Source organism: Castor canadensis, chromosome 3 (assembly GCF_047511655.1).
Source record: "Castor canadensis chromosome 3, mCasCan1.hap1v2, whole genome shotgun sequence".
NCBI lineage: Eukaryota > Metazoa > Chordata > Mammalia > Rodentia > Castoridae > Castor > Castor canadensis.
Genome location: NC_133388.1, coordinates 20,434,538 through 20,452,303, shown reverse-complemented (window position 1 = coordinate 20,452,303; position 17,766 = coordinate 20,434,538).

Here is a 17,766-nt window from a genome sequence, read left to right as displayed (position 1 = left end):
GACCAGCAGAGAGGACAGCAGCTTTCTCAGCAGACTCCTGGGTAGCTCAGGGTGGCAGCGACATTAGCAAGCTAGCTCTGGAATCTCCTCCTGCCCTTCCAACAATTTGGTAACCACCGTACATTAAATCCCTTCCTGATTAAAAACCCAGAGTGGGTTCCAGAATCTGTAACTGAACTCTGGCCACTAAATGTTAAATTGTGATAAACACATCCTAGGAACATTATTCCAAGTTTGTTATTTCCTTCAATATTATCTTCAAAAGTGCTCCCCTGTTGCTTAAATTTTTATTTATGTTCATATTTCAAAAATCTTTCTTTATGCTTCCTATTTTATAATATCCCTGGAAAAACTTGTTCTTCACAAGTTTATAAAAGCTATATTCCTTTTATAACTATTACTTACTATTTGCAACTTGTGTATGTTGCAGAATAAGGCAACTTCCATCAGCAATGGTTCCACTGACTTTTCAATGCCATCTGTGGCCACTGGAATGTGGATTTTATTCTATGGTAGGGACTGGCAAGCTTTTGGTGTAAAGGACCAGAGTGTAAAGATTTTTGTCTTTGCCAGTCTTTTGGTATCTGTTGCATGACAGCAGTGGCCACAGATATGAACATAGTGTTGCACATAGCCATATCTGACCTGCTAGTCTTAGTTTGCTGACCCCTGTTCTATGTCCTCCCTTGTATGCTTGGCCCCAAAGGAGGCCACTACCATGCTCACCACATTACCACAACTTTAAAACCCTTGTCATTATACTTCACAGGTACTTTCTGACTATTCTTGAATCAGTTCCTTCAGAGGAATGTTATTTTTCGTCAAGTGAAGAAAATCTTATTGGAATTAAAATTTGAGCGTCATTTAATTCAAAAATAAATTTAGAGGAACTGTCATCTTTCCAAAATTGTCTTTCAATCTCACTTTATTTAAGACACTTACTGTCAATAATTTTCTTCTAGAAGAAGAGTATAGGTAAAGACTCAAATCCCAGTTCTACCATTTCTGGGCAGTGTGACTTCTCTGTGCTTTTATTTTCTCATTAGTAAAAATGAGACTAATAGTATCTCTCTTGCAGAGTTTTGGGAAGATTAAATGATTCGTTTGCCAGAAAGAAAGAAAGTATGCTTTATATGATTCTCCAAACTTTCCTTACATGTGATGGATAATAATGGTTATTACCATGAGAGTCCTTGTATATTCTTCACTTTAGAAAGTGGTTCTAGTGTTTCCATTTACATAATGGAGATAACTCCTGGGAGTTTCACTAATATGACATATTACTATTTTACTTTTTATTAAGTACATACACTAACTTTCATCAAATGCATCTTCCACTTTGGTTGAAATCAGCACTCTTTCCCTTCCTTTCCCCATCATAAAGACAATTACATTAGCAGATTTCCACTATTGAGCCACCTTCAATTTGTTAAAATGAACCTCCCTTGGCCATGGTGCCGTCCTCTCATTCATTGTTAGATTCTATTTGCCTGCACTTTAGTTGGAGGTTTTCATACCAATATTCTTAGCAAAGATTAAAATGCATAACTAATTGTTTTTAAGTGCTGTCCTTACCATTTTTTATAGCAATGTTGTGCTTGCTTCATAAAGATAATTCAGACACTTCACTTGTATCTGTGCTAGAACACTGTTAAGCAGCCTAAGCACTATCTTATCCTTGATAACTTAAAATTACCCAACTGGAAACTCTGCGTAATGTTTTACGGAAAAATGACTCAATTTCTTCCGTGATAATTGGTCACTTTCTCTTTTTTTCAGTTTTTTTTTGAGTCAGTTTGATTAAAGCATTTTCTTAGAAAAGGATTCATTTAACCTCATTTTTTCATTTGTTGGCAGATTATCTGCATTTGGATTTCCTGGTTATAGAAAAACTGCAAAATTCTTCTAGTTCATATGTGTTTAGTTTTTTTTTTTTCTTTCCTTAATTCATTAATCAAAAAGAAAGGTAGGTCACTTTGCCTTTTGTAGGAGCTGCTCTCCCAACTCAATCTGAGGTCTTTGATGGTCCTTAGCTAGCAAGGCCACGCAACAGAAACAGAAGAGGTAGACCACAGGAAGGGGGGACAAACAAAAAATATGATTTCTGAGACAAAAATGGCTCTCAATCCTGACCACACACTCAGAATCATATGGGATACTTACAAAATAAAGACCAATGCCTAGACCTCTCTCAAACCAGTCAAATCAGACTCTTTGGGATCAAACCCAGGCATCATATTTTTTTTCCTTTTTGTGGTACTGGGGTTTGAATCAGGGATTCACACTTGCCAGGCAAGAGCTCTACTACTTGAGCCACATCTGCAACATTTTTCCCGCTGGCTAGTTTGGAGATAAGATCTCACTTTTTGCCCAAGCCAACCTGGACTGCAAGCCTCCTCTTTTATACTTCCCACTATTGCTGGGATGACAGGCACATGCCACCACACTCAACTTTTTTCCTTTGAAATGGGATCTCAAAAACTGTTTGCCTGGACTGGCCTGGAACCACAGTCCTCCTGATCTAGGTCTCCCAAGTAGCCAGGATTTCAGGTGTGAGCTAAAGTCCAGCTCAGGCATCAGTGTTTTAAGTCTCCTCAGATGTTCCTAATGTGCCTCCAAAGTTGAGAGCAACTTGGTTCTAAAAATATGGGGAGAGGAAAGAAAACAAAGCCATAAAAGAATATGGCTACCTACTTGGGAAGCAGAAATCAGGAAGATCATGGTTCAAGGCCAGCCCAATTAAAAAAAAAAGCCAGCAAGACCCCCCATCTCAATAAATAAGCTAGGTGTGATGGCACACATTTGTAAACCCATCTACACAGCAGGCATAGATAGAAGGATCACAATCAGAGGCCAGCCCCAGGCAAAAAATGTAATGTCCTATCCAAGAAATAACTAAAGAAAAAAAAGGGCTGTGTTGTGCCTCAAGTGGTAGAACACCTACCTAGCAAGCCCAAGGCTCTGAGTTCAAACCCCTACCACCAAAAAAAAAAAAAAAGAAAAGAAACATGGTCACCTGATCTCCAGCCCACATCGTCCACTCAAAACCTTGAATCCTAGGCTGAGTCAGATTCATAGATCTGATTTAGTGACTGTTCCAGATACAAAGGCTTATAGAGGCCTGAGACATCATCACCACCTAAGTCAGGCTTCTAGTATCAGAAATATCTGAAGAAATAGAAAACACAAAAAATCACACACACAAATACCAAAATTCTCTCTCTCAGGTGGTGGAAGAGCAGTGCTGGAAGCACAGAAAACACAGGGAAGCAGTTCCTCCAGCCACCTGCTCCCCGCTGCCCGTGTACAAATTCACTATTTCCTTTGGAAGATTTAGAAGCATGGAAGTAAATCCCACAATTCTGGGAGTAAGATCGATGTCTTTCATTCATGCTCTAGGTTAGATAACACTAAAGAACAACATCTTCAAATTAAATGTATGGATCAGAAGAAAGTCTCTCAACATCTCAAACAAAATACAGTGGAAACCTTATTGAGTAACTATTCACCACTCAGTCCACCCCATTCTCCAAAAATACTTAGCCAAGTATCTTTGGCTAACCTAAAATGTTAGCCTTCTTTTTTTTTTAATTCCAATTTTTGTAAGGGTAATTAACTTATCTTTAGTGTGCTGGCTAACATGTCAGCTAGTCAGTCTTTTAAAATTTCTCATATTTAATATATTTATTTATTTCATATGGTAGGGAAGACATGAGATTCCCTAGTAATTCAGGAAGGAGTCAGACAGACTAGTTCAGGTCCCAACATTCAATGTATTTGGGTGTGTTTTCAAGTTTTAGTTACTAACATTATCTACCTCTTGGGTGGTTATAAGGTTGAAATGAAATGACTCATGAGAAGTGCTTGACTCAGTGTCTACCACCTCATAAACACTACATTGACTCAGCCAACAGCTATTTATTTGTTGCCTTACACGTTAAGCATCAAGGGCTATGTTAGGCACTAGATACTGTGGTGCATGAAATCAAACTTGATCCCTATTTCCATGGAGCTTACAAACTAATTCTCAATAAATTCCTGCTGTTATTATTTCAAGATGCTAGAATGGGAGCAATCCATTCATTGCTAAAAGTAGTGTGGTACAATAAGAATTTGAAAACTTTTACTTGAGCATGCTGATTCCCAAAAGGCAGGTATTTATACAGTTACATTTTATGAAAGGAAATAACACAGTATCAAAGGACTGGATAACTTTCTCACTTAGATTAAACTTGAAATAGGGATTATAGATGAGTAGCTACAGCCTGAGATGACCATCTTCCTGCTCCCAAGAAGTCTTCTTGAGTATATGGAACTTCCACCATAGTCACTTAACTTCTCTGGGCTTTAGTTTCTGTTTGTGTAGGCAGTTAGACAGACATAAACAGGAACAAGTAAATGTCCTGGGCTGCAAGACTCCATTCCCCTTCCTGGAGGCAGAATCATAATCCCCAGATGGTCCATACTCTGTACCTATGATTAAAATAATGGCCCTATGTTCTCCTTATGGAGTACACTCCCCATATCAAGGTCATGCAGTATACCTTGAGGGTGTGATGACTGCTACATTATCACCTATCACTGGTTACACTATGTCAGAAAGGGCCAAGAGAATCAAATATGCAGGTGTCTGACCTTACCTCCTCAAAGGTGCAGGTGGCCCTTATCCAAACTGCCTGCCTCACACCTCAAAGTGTTCTTTCACTTTGCTATTCTGTGTGGTTCTTTTGCTGCACTTGGAGCAGCAACTTAATCTTAAATGTTGCACCCAAAGAACTGAGGAATATCTGGAATTCCCATCCACTGGTGACATTTCTCCTCTGTAAAACGAAGTTGCTGTTCCAGGTTATGTCTGAGGTCCATTAGGCCTCTAACACTTTTCAGTCATTTTAAGTGTGTAGGGATTTTTGTTGTTGTTATTGTTATTTTGTTTCGTTGTTGTACTGAGGATTGAATCAAAGGCCCTGGGTATGGTAGTCAAGGGTAACTGAGTTACATCCCCAGTCACAAGTGTGTGTTTTCCGCCCCCCTAAAAACAGTATTTTAGGTCTGCCAGCTTTAAGACAGTAGTACTAAAAAAATTAGGCAAAATGCTTTTCTACCAATTGAAATTAAAATAACATTAATAAAAATAGGTGTTCTGTGGAAAAGGCAGTTGATTGCCTATCCCAGTGACTATTTCTCCCTTCCTACTTAGTAACGTAACCCAATTTTCTGTTTGCTTGTATGTTGTTTGTTTGGTTGGTTGATTGATTTGGGTTTTGATAAGTGTCAATGTACCCAAATGAAAGCCTATTACTTCCCAGCCTCACATGTGATTCCTTGGCTAGAATTTTACTAAATTTTGTTCAACAACATGTACGTTGATCATTCCAGCAAGTCTACTCAAATAAGAAGAGTAAAGTCCTTTTTTTCTCCATAATGAGTAGCAATTAACAAATGAAATATGTTGAAAGCAAAATGAAACATGCTAATGAAGAATTTTTGAGGTCAATATTTGTTTAATAATTTTTTTAAAGATCATTATAGCCCAGAAAATCATAACACTTTTATTGGTTCTTAAACCCTTTATACTGCTAAGGAAAAAATGTCAGCATAATAAGACTAATTATAAGTTTTTCATTCAATAAATGTTTATGATCATTGAATATTTCCCATACATTCTTCTACCCTCTATGAGAAGTAACAAAACATCCCTGTGTTCTAAAAGGTTGCATTTTTACTAGAAAATGTAATGCAGTGCTTTAAGTACATTTTACTTACTTTCATTTAAGAGTTCCAACATGTCTCTAGAATAAAGTCATCCTTGCTAGTCAAGATTATCCATACAAACAGAACCAATAGTGTGTTTGTGGGGTGTGTGTGTGTGTAGGTGTGTGTGTGTGTATGTGACTCTATGGAGTGGGGTTGACTGATTGATAGATTGGTTTCATGAAATTGGCTCATGAAATTGTAGAGGCAAGTCCAAAGACTGTAGGGTAGGCCAGTAGACTAGAGACCCTATTGAAGTCTGAATCCAAATGCTGTGTGCAGAATTCCTTTTTGCTTAGAGAGGTCACTCTTTTTCTATGAAAATCTTCAAGAAGATGAATATGGTTGATATATTCTCTATATAAGAATGAATATAGAATTCTTAAACCAGCTAAAACCACCATAAGAAAGAGACCAACATAGAATGAAAAAAAATATAGGAGATGAACCAAGTGAGGTTATAATACATATATACATGGAAATATCACAAGGAAACTCCCTGTGTAGCTACCTTTATCTTAAACAAGCTAAAATGTTATTTTTTTTCTTTCTTCTTTTCTCTTCTACAAAATCAAAGAACAGGAGGGCAAAACAGGTCCTGCCTAAGGGTGGGGTTCAGTACAAGTGAGACAGGGAGGAGGTAGGGAAAGAGGGTAGGAGGATGAACATGATACAAATACTGTGTACACATGTATGTAAATGCAAAATTGAAAACTGTTGAAGCTGTTCCAGGATGGAGGAGATAAAGGAGAGCAGTAGAGGGGGTGAATTCAAGCATGATATATATTTGATATATTTGATACATTGTAAGAACTTTTGTAAATTCAACAATGTACCCTTGCCCAGCCCAATAAAAAAGGAAAACTTTCAACTGATTGGATGAAGCCCATCTGCTTTAATCAAGATCTACAGATTTAAATGTTAATCTCATTTTTAAAACACCTTTACAGAAACATTGAGAATAAGGTACCATGGTTTAACCAAATTTACATATAAAATTAACCATCATACCATCTTAATTTTATTTGAAAAGCTTAGTTATTTGCAAAGAGAATTCCCATCTATGTAAATATGTTATGGAGTGTTATGGAGACTTCTGGAGGGTCTTGGACCTGAACCTATAAGATGGGTGTACGACTACACTTGTGAAACTGACCTTTAACTCACTCAGTCTTGCAGCAAACTCTCAATTTTTTCTGTGATTGTTGCCAGTTATTTCAAAGGAGTAGGTATGCATATGTCTAGCTTCCAGAGCAATTGGAAGAAGATAAGAGGGGGAGTCACCCTGAAAACCTCCTATTGGCAAAAAACTTGACCACATTCCACCCCCATCAGATAATACAGTAAGCAGCAAAGAACCCTTTTGAATATTCAGGGCCAAAAGTCATGCAATCCTACCTAGGGATGCCATGAGTCCCCCACATTGAAGAGCTATGAATCCCCAGACATGTTATGGCATCATTTACCTATGTTAAAGAAACTTGCATCCTCTGTCTGTGTCTAGTAAGGTTCTCCATTTGAGCAGTCGACAGTCTATTTATCAAATATAGTAATTCCATTGTAGCAAAGTAATAGATCCCAAAGTCCATGTTGATTCCCAAAGCACACGGGACCACTTCACATATAAAATCTTTAACCTCATCTCAATAATACCCATATTATGTTAAATACATACCGCACAACTCAAAAACATTAACTGAACAAACACAGACAATAATAAACTGTTCCTTCAGTATAATCTTCAAGTAATTTAACTCTATAAGGCTACCCCCATGAATGTGAAAACACAATCACTTCAAATTTCTTGCCCAACAATCCTCCACAACCCTTCAAAATGTTTATATTTTTCCTAAATGAATAACAATTATCAATCCTCTGGAGCATCAAATTTAATTTTATGGAGAGGGAAGGAGAAGATGGAAGAAAAGGAAGGAGCTAGAAGAGGAAAAAGGGAGGAGGGGAAGCATTTTAGAACAATTTCAAATTGTTTATGGATCCAAATTACACAGAAAATCTGTTTTCAGAATAATTTGATCAAATTATAATACATCTAACATACAAAGAAAACTAGGCTTTCTAGTAAAATACTAAGATAAAAAATAAAATAGAAATCAAGTGTTAGGAAGACTTGACCTAGGAGCAAGTGCTAGAGAACACTTTGATTCCTAAGTCAAGCCTTCCTTGTTTCCAAATTCTTAGTTTTGGTGAGATGCACATAACATTTCCCATTTTAACTATTTTTAAGTGCATTTTCAGTACAGTAGTGTTAAGTATGTTCACACTATTGCACTATCAATCTCCAGTATATTTTTGCCTCAGAAAATTGGAATTATAAATTCATTAAACACTAACTTGTCATTTCCATATCTCTAGTCCCTGGCAATATGAAAATACTCCAAGTGTTCATTAACAGAGGAATGGATAAATAAAACATAGTGTATAAATTGAACTGGGTAATTCATTACTAGAAAGGAAGGAAATTCTGATACATGATGCAATCTGGATGAAGCCTCCTACCTCTTGATTCCAGTCTACCATATCATAATGGACCTCACAATAGCTTAAAATATGAGACTGACAAAAGACAGTCCATTTTAAGTAGATCACATATCTAGAGTATGGAGTCTGCCATCAAACTTACCTATATTACTATAAAATGAAGTAAAATCCATTGGTCCATTGGCAAAATTATTTCATTTGATGAAGACACTGTGCCAAAGTGGAAAGTACAAGGTGATAGATGATAGAGAGATAGATAGATAGATAGATAGATAGATAGATAGATAGATAGATAGATAGAAACACACACACACCAGAGTCAGGAAAGAGAGAGAGAGAGAGATAGAGAAGCAGGAAGGCAAGGCATCTCAGATTCAGAAGCTTCAGTGATTCAACTAAAATCAGATAAATAAGTAGTAGGGCTGGTCTTAGCACTCAAGTTCAAAACTCTTGCCATGATGCTCTTCTAGGTGTTGCTGTCAGATTTGTAAAGTATAAGGGTATTATAGAGCTGTGAAGATAAATATCAGAGTTCAAAGTGGCTAAAGACACCTGAAATTTGCAGCATAGAGTACCTGAGAGGAAGGAGGTACGCAGAAAAAGAAATCTAGAAATCTCTGTGGTGGGTCTACTTTGCATCTTTGGCTATGGACTATGCTACATATTCAGAGTGTGGAACTCTATGGGCCAGACAAAGAATAACCAGGGAAAGAAGACTTAATATGGACATATTGACTAAACAACTACCAAAATTTTCAGAGGGCTGGAAGATGTTCAAGATCTGAGCAACTATAGTGGAGAGAATTTATTCAACTCCCAGGGAATTTATGCATTAAGAATAGGGCTATACTAGTTCTATGAGGCCCCCAAAAGTCAACCTGTCTGACCAAAAAGGGAAATAGAAAGCACACAATTGTATCAGGAAACTTTCTGTCTAGTTTTGTTGGATTTGTTTGTTTGTGTTTTGTTGTTGTTGTTTTTAGATAGGGTCTCATATGTAGCCCAAACTGGCTTTGAATTCACAATCCTCCTGCCTCAGCTCACAAGTAGAAGAGTTTACAAAGGTATGCCACTGTGCCTAGCTTTGTATCTGAAGCCTTCAACACTTCTCAATTAATCATTGTTAAAACAAGTAACAGAAAACCAATAAGTATATAGATATCCTACAACACTGTCTTGTCAAGTCACTGGTGGTCCACAGACATGTCAGAGGGCTCTTGCTGTCTAACACTTAAAATTAAGAGGTCAGAGCAGCAGGGTGGCAGTCAAGAAAGAAACTTTATTGATAGGGAAAGGCTGAGCAGAGAGACACACAGCAGGGTCTGGAAACCAGGCACCCCCTGATCATGGGAGGGCTGGGCTAGTTATAGCTATTTTAACACAAAGGGAGGAAGTGGGGAGGAGAATCTCTGCTCCTTCTTAGCTTGGGGAGTTTCCGCATTCCTGGGTGATGTAGGTTTGATTTATGTCATAGAAACTGCTACAAATCCCCCCTATGAGTTGGAGCCTCTAACTGCCATTAGGGAGATGGGACAGCAACATTCAGTCTGTAGCTATTTCCTGCTGAGAGGGGGTGAAGAAGGGCCCCCAGCAGGAGTCAGGGATCCAAACCCAAGGGGGTGTCTAAGGGTCCTCTGTAGTACTGGTGAGACAGCAAGACCATCTGTAGTTTGACTCTAGACCAGAGGAGACAAAATAGGTTAGGCAGTTAAAGTTGCATGGGCCAAAGCATAGGGCCAAGCCCACAAGGATGAGGGGACCCAGGAAGAAAGTACCCATAACCAGATGGAGTGCCCCAGGGAGGAGAACAGGGAGCCCCACCAGGGTGTTTGAGTGCTTTGAGCTTTGTCAATTATCTTGATGGTTTTTTTTTTAGGAACTTTAGATTTTCTTCTACCTTACTGGTCATGTTAATGTAGAGGAAGCAGGTTTCATTGAGTATGGCACAGGTGCCACCCTGAGCAGCTATTAGAAGATCGAGTACCTTCCTGTTTTGGAGGACCACAGCCACCAAAGAATCAATAGATTTTTGTTGGTTCTCTATGGCTGCCACCGTGGCCTTCCAGGATTTATGGACCATGATGGTGAGGTTAAAAACTGAATTCTTGAGTAGAGGAATACCTACAAACCAAAAGAACCCCCAGAGCACTGCCATCCCTACACTGGGATTTTCAAGTATAGGGTTGTGAGTGCTGTGGCCAGCCCATTCCACTGCCTGAAGGCCATTCTCTGCATCCCTACAAAAATGGGAGCTAAATTGATGCATTAGGGAGGTTTCAAGGAAAGACCCAAGATTAGGAATATAACCTAAGGAAATCATGTCAGCCATACAGTGTTCTGGAACAGTGGTAATGACTGCATATCTACAGGGTGAAGTATAGTTAATCGCACACAGAAAGCTGAATCCCATGAGATATAAGTTTACCTCAGTGGAGTATACCTGGACCAAGACTGTTTCGTTATCCTTGTCTAGGGACAGTGCATGTCTAGAGAGAACGCATGTGATATTATTGCTGTGAGTGCTGCGATTCCAGTGCCATCTGTCCTCCCAAGAGGCTTACATCTGTACTGAGGGTGACATTAGGTTGAAACTGTGTGCCATTACAGATGGGAGCCGAGTGGCTAGTGGCACAGAGCCCGTTACAGAGGATGAAATGAAGCAAAGGTGTACAGTGATGAGTGGTGTTGGTGAGAATCCCAGAAGTGAGGTTGAGACAGCCACCACAGTCCTTCTGAAGGACAGGAGTGTGGAATTACCCTCCCAAGAGTTAGTATGTTAAGAGTCATGTTGCAAAATTAAGAGTTCACAGTCCCTAAGAAGAGGCCCCCAGCCCCAACACTTTCAAAACAAAGGGCATGATAACCCAAAAGGGAAGAAGCTTGCCCAAACATCAAGGAGGGGGTCCTCCTCTGCCACTTCTGTGAGAGGCTGTGAGGCTTAGGGGTGACATTGTACAGTAGAGTCTCTATAGCCAAGGGAAGGGTCCTATAGGTGAGATCATCAGGTGCCCAAAGGTTTTTAGGACAAACCCAGCAGTCAGTAAGGCTGGTAATCTTAGCCAGGTAGTTAATGGTAAGGGTCCAGGGATGATGGTGGTAGACTTGACCCTCAAGGGCAGGGAAGAGAAGAAACATATGTATTATAATGTGAAGTGGATTATAGGGGGGAGAGAGCATAGAAAGAGGAATCTGAAGAGCAACACTCCTCATTGTAGACAAGTCCATTCTTGGGGAGAGGTTGCCCATAGGCCTATGCTTAAGGTAAGTCAGGATTAGATATAGAGTTATGAAGAGATAGAGGAAGAGGTCTGGCATAGGTTACTCTTTTGGTGGGATCTTCTTGAAGAGTAGTCAGAGGTCCTCTACAGGCTCATGGGAATATTGTTCCTTGTCTGGGTCTGGGTCTGGAGAATGGAGATCCCTTGAGGGATTCCAGCACTTAACTCTAGAGATGTGGATCCAAGATTCCAGTCCAGCCACTCAGACTCCTGTTGGGGTGGGAAGAAGCACAGGTATGGCCCTTCCCATGGGAACTCTGAAGGTTCTCTGGATACGTGAGGAAGTTTAACCAGCACCAAATCACTGTGACAGAAGAGTGGAGGAGAAGAGGGGGGGGCATAAGAGATGCCTTGGTGTAATTTGGTTAAGATTTTTGGAACTTAGGTAGCTGGGTAATATGGGAGGTAAGTCTGGCTGTTTCACCTTTCAGAATGAGGTAATTGGTGTGAAACAGACGACCATAAAGAGACCCAAAAAGGGTGATACCTAGATTGCCTGAGGTGTTTGTAAAGCAGAAGAGAGCCAGGGGCAGAAGCTTGGGCCAGGGAAGATGTGTTTCCTGGGCCAGTTTGGCTAAGTGGCGTTTGAACAATCCATCGGCCTGCTCCACCTTTCCTGAGGACTGGAGCCTCCAGGCTCAGTGGAGGTGATATTTTATGCCTAGGGTCTTGGATACTCCCTGAGTCACTTCAGCTTGGAATGCTGGGCCATTATTGCTCTGGAGGCTGTGAAGGAGAACAAATCTGGAAATGGCTTCCTGAATTAGAACCTTGACCATTTCCCGAGCCTTTTCTGTAAAGAAAGCAGAAGCCTCAACCCGTCCTGTAAAGGTGTTCACTAGTATGAAAAGGTGGGAGCAAGGACTCCCTGGCATGTGGATGAAATCAATTTGCCAGTCCTCTCCAGGATAGGAGCCTTGTCTTTGAATCCCAACAGGAGGGAGGGGCTGGTTGTGAGGATTATTACACTGACAAATCTCGCATCCCATAATTATGTCTTGTAGGGTCTCCCTAAGTTTCATACCCTTGAACATACATTTGACCAAGGACAGGGTGTTATCTACTCCCAGGTGGTAGGTTTGATGTAAAGTTTTGAGGACCTTCTACCGTAGGCTCTAGGGTAGGAAAAGATTGTCTTCAGGTGAGACCCAGCCCACAGGTTGAGTAGTGTTTCCTCAAAGTTGTGTGATGACTCCGAGGGCCAGCCCCTCAACCCCCTTTTTTCATAGAAATATAGCTGAAAGGTGGCCTGAGTGGGTAAGCTTAAGGCCAGGGTCAAGCCAAGAGACCATTTGAGCTTAAGAAAGGCATCTTGGCTTTCTTTGTCCCATTGAAGAAGGGACTAAGAGTGTTGTTGAGCCCTTGATGAAGGCGATATAGAAGGCGATCAATCTCAGCATAGCTGGGAATCTGGATTCAACAGAATCCAGTGACTCCCAGAAAAGCCCTTAGTTGTTGAAGGGTTTTAGGGAAAGGATAGTTTAAAATTGGATGATGTTGCTCTGAGCCTAGGGACCTAGTTTGTCTTTCAAGAATCAACCCAAGGTATTTGACTACATAACATAGCCCAAGGGCTACATAACTGAGCTTTTCCCCTGGGGACCTTATAGCCCCAACCAGCCAGGAAGTTTAATAGGGACTCTGTGGCCCTAGAAATAGTGGGTTCCATTGGATCACAAAGGAGAAGATCATCCATGTATTGGAGTAAAATAACCCCCTGGGAGTCCCAGTCCATGCCAGTATCTGGCCAAAAATGTGAGGGCTATCCCAAAACCCCTGGGGCAGGACCATCCAAGTTAGTTTTCCTGCTGGTTTGGTAAGGTCTTCAAAATCAAAGAGCAGTTGGCTATCAGGGTGGAGAGGTATGCAGAAGAAGGCATCCTTTAAGTCAAGAACTGAGTAGTATTGGGCATCGGGGGAATCTGAGCCAGGAGAGTATAAGGATTAGGGCCCACTGGATGTAGGGGCACTACAACCTCATTGATGAGTCAGAGATCCAGGAACAACCTCCATTTATTGGGACCTTATTGGGATAGGAGAGTTGTAGGGACTGGAGCACTTGACCAGGAGGCCCTGTTGTTAGCGGTTATTTATGATAGGCAAGAGATCCGTCCAGGCCTCTGGTTTTAAGGGGTATTGCTTTTGGTGAGGGAACTGGAGGGGATCCTTTAGGTGAATCTGAACAGGAGGCTATTTTTGCCTTTCCAATGGTAGAGCCATCCATCCAGACTGACGGGTCCACTTGTTCCTCAACTAGGGACATACAGAAATACTCTCCAGGATGAGGGGAGTAGTATTTGGACCTTAAGCTTGGACAGGAGGTCTCTTCCTAACAAGGGCTTAGGGGTCTCAAGGACTAACAGAAATGAGTGACAGAAATAGAGGTCTCCCCAAAAGCATGCCAAAGGCTGGGTAAAATACTGTTCTACGGGCTGGCCCAATATGCCCCAAATGCTGACTTTGTTGTTAGACCTGGGACCTGGAGAGAAAGGAATGACAGAGAAGCTGGCTCCACTATCCAAAAGGAAGACGACCTGTGCTTCTCAGCTATCAGGACTACCCGGAGCTCCTCAATCTGGATGTCAAGAACTGGAGCCTAGACAGGAGGCCCTGGGACCCGTCATTTGAGGGAGCCATCTGGCCTCTTCCCCAAGTGGAGACAGGGACAGTGTGACTTCCAGTGATTGACTGTACAGAGAGGGCAGGGTCCCAGAGGGGGCCAGGGCTGTCTCCCAGGCTTCCCCTCCATGGATACTCCCATTTGAAGTCTCCCTCCTGTCCACAATAGTAGCAAGTCCTAGAGCTGCCACTAAGTCAAGGTGCCTTTTGTCTTTTTCTCTTTTTAGTAAGATCCTGATTGTAGTATACGGAAGTAGCTGTCTGTACCAGCTGGTCTAATGTTTTGTAACCCTCAGCCACCAGCTTTTGAAGCTTTCTACAAATGTCTATGGCCGATTGGGTAAGGAATTTGTCTCTTAGGAGGACCTCCCCAACTGTAACTCAGGATCTATGGTAGTGTGTTTTGTAATGGCCTCTTTAAGACACTGTAAGAAGGCCATTGGGATTCATCAGGTCCTTGTTGAACTGCCATAACCTGGGAGTAATTAAGGGGTTTGACCCTAGCCTTTTTAAAACCCTCATGGTAAGGTGAATGAAATGATGTCTAGACTGTTCATCAGCCTCACTTCAGGGGTCCCATTCTGGATCTGTCCTGAGAACTGCTTGGGCTCCATTTGGGACTCTGGGGTCCTCATCTTCCCCTTCTAGGGGTGGGGGCTTAACAGAAGTCATTTGTAAGTGGTAATCATTGCCTGCCTAAGTGGCCTGATCAAGGACTCTTTGCCATCCCAGAGAAGTGAGGGTTTGATCTAGGAGATATCTTTCCAAGCCAATTCAAAGATGTGAATAAATGCTCAAATGTACCAGTTGGATCATTGGTAAAGCTGCCCAAGTCCTGCTTAATTTCCTTGAGGTCACTTAGTCTAAAGGGGACATGGATTCTTTCGGGGTGGCCACAGCTCCCCCTGGGAGCTGGTTGGAGGGAGTAGCAGCTGATGGCTGCCAAATAAGGAGGCAAGGGAGCCACGGGGTTTGGGCAACCACTCCCCTCACTTCCCTTGGGTAGAAGGGGGTGGCAGCTTTCCTAGGGGCAGCTGGGGTGTTTTAGAGATGTCCTCCCCCCTAGATGTGTTCTTACAAGCCATGGTCAGGACTTGAGTACTTCCTTTCCGCTTGTCCACCCACTGGGGATTATCTTTAAGGAGAAAGAACAACTGTACACAGGGGATTTCTGTTCATTTGCCCTCCCTTACAAAACGGGTCTAACTGGAGGACAGTGTCATAGTTAAGCATTCCACCCTTAGGACATTTTTCCTGATCTCCAAGAGGATATTGGGGCCAAGCTCCAGTGCAGAAGAAAATCAAAGCCTTTTTATGAAGGCTGTCAGGATCAATATCCTTCCAGCATTTTAGCAGGCAGGGAAGGGGTGACCTCTACAGAATTCAAGAGGAGGAAGATCCCATCTGGAAAAAGAACATGTGGTCTACAATGGAAGGGGTATTCCTATTTATCAGCATCCCAATAAGGAAATCCCTCCCCAGGGAGATCGTCCTTTCCCCTCCAACTTTATGATCTCCCTACTAAATGCTGGTGTGGTGTCCTCCCATATATTCCTGAAGAAAGTCACCCAGCATTGTTGGGGGCAAAAGAGCTCTTGGGTCACTGTGCAGAAATGATAGAGAGGGAGAGAGAAAAGCCTGGCAGTTGGAGGGGTTCTTGCCCATGTGGCAGTAGGGCAGTCCCATATAAACCCTAGGTTATACTCAGCATGTTATACTCCTAGGAGGGGTGTGCTGGATTCTACTGTAAGCCTTGGTGGGCTTGAGAAATTCTCCCTCTGCTTTCCGGAGAAACCTCCCTATGGATAGAGGGAAGAAGGGAAGGGGTGGCCAGAGAGTTCTGCTTTTGGCTATTCTGCAGCAGGGGCTCTCCCAGCAGACAGAATCCATGGGAATACCACATGGTCATGGTTACTTCCCAGGCAAACTGTCCCCAGTTGAACACAGCCAATACCAATCTTCCACCCTGAAAAGCAGAGTGTCCCTTTGTGGTCACCAATTTGTCATGGGTGGTCCAAGGATGTGTTAGAGGTCTCTTTCTCACTAATGCTCTTAAGATTAAGAAGTCAGAGTACCAGGGTTGCAGGCAAGAAAGAAACTTTATTTTTTAAATTGTTTATTCATTTATTCATATATGCATACATTGTTTGGGTCATCTCTCCCCCTTGCCCCCTGCACCTTCCCTCACCTCCAACCCCCCTCACTTCCAGACAGAACCCCTTCTTCCCTCTTCTCCAATTTTGTTGAAGAGAAAACATAAGAGATAATGAGAAAGACATATCATTTTTGCTAGTTTGAGATAAAGACAGAGAGATTCCTAGCATTGCTTCCACGCACATGTGTATTACAACCCAAACTGGTTCATATCTACCAGACCTCTTCACTACTTCCTGTCACCTTCCCATAGTGGCCTCTGCTAGTTTAAGATTACTTTATTCACTCCTCTACAGTGGGCACATCAAACACTTTCAACTTTTGGGTTTCCTTCCCTTTCCCTATTACTCCTGTATGTGTTCTCTCCTTAGTGTGTGACCTATAACCAATAATATTACTACATTTGTTTTAAATCTAAAATCTGCATATGAGGGAGAACATATGATTTTTGACCTTCTAAGTCTGGCTAACTTCATTTAAGATGATGTTCTCCAGTTCCACCCATTTAATTGCAAATGACAAAATTTATTCTTCTTTGTGGCTGAGTAAAATTCCATTTTGTATGAATACCATGTTTTCTTAGTCCATCATTGGTAGTAGGACATCTTGGCTGTTTCCATAACTTGGCTATTGTGAATAGTGCTGCAATAAACATGGGTGTGCAGATGCTTTTGGAATAACCTGACTTGTATTCCTTAGGGTATATCCCTAGGAGTGGTATTGTTGGATCATATGGCAGAGATATGTTTAGTTTCTTAAGAAGCATCCATATTGTTTTCCAAAGTGGAAAACCTTACATTCCTACCAGCAGTGCATGAGGGTTCCTTTTTCCCTGCATCCTCACCAACACTTGTTGTTGGTAGTGGTTTTTTTTTTTCGTTTTTGTTTTTTGTGGGACTGGGGTTTGAACTCAGGGCCTTGTGCTTAGAAAGCAGGCACTCTACCGCTTGAGCCACACCTCCAGTCCATGTTGGTGGTGTCTTGATGATAGCTATTCTAGCAGGAGTGAGGTAGAATCTTAGTGTAGTTTTAATTTGCATTTCCTTTATATCCAGAGATGGTGAGCATTTTTTCATGTGTTTTTTGGCCATTTGGATTTCTTTCTTTGAAAAAAATCTGTTTAGTTCAGTTGTCTAATTCATTATTGGTTCATTGATTTTGGGGGAGTTTAGTTTTTTGAGCTTTCTGTATATTCTGGTTATCAGTCCTTTGTCAGATGTATAACCAGCAAATATTTCCCCTCACTCTTTTCTTTTGTTGTGCAGAAGATTTTAATTTCATACAGTCCCATTTTTCCATCCTTTCTCTTAGTTGCTGGGCTTCTGGAGTTCTATTGAGGAAGTCCTTGCCTATACCTATTGCTTCCAGAGTATTCACTGCTCTTTCCTGTACTAACTTCAGAGTTTTGAGTCTGACATTGGGGTCCTTAATCCACTTTAAGTTGATACTAATACAGAGTGACAGA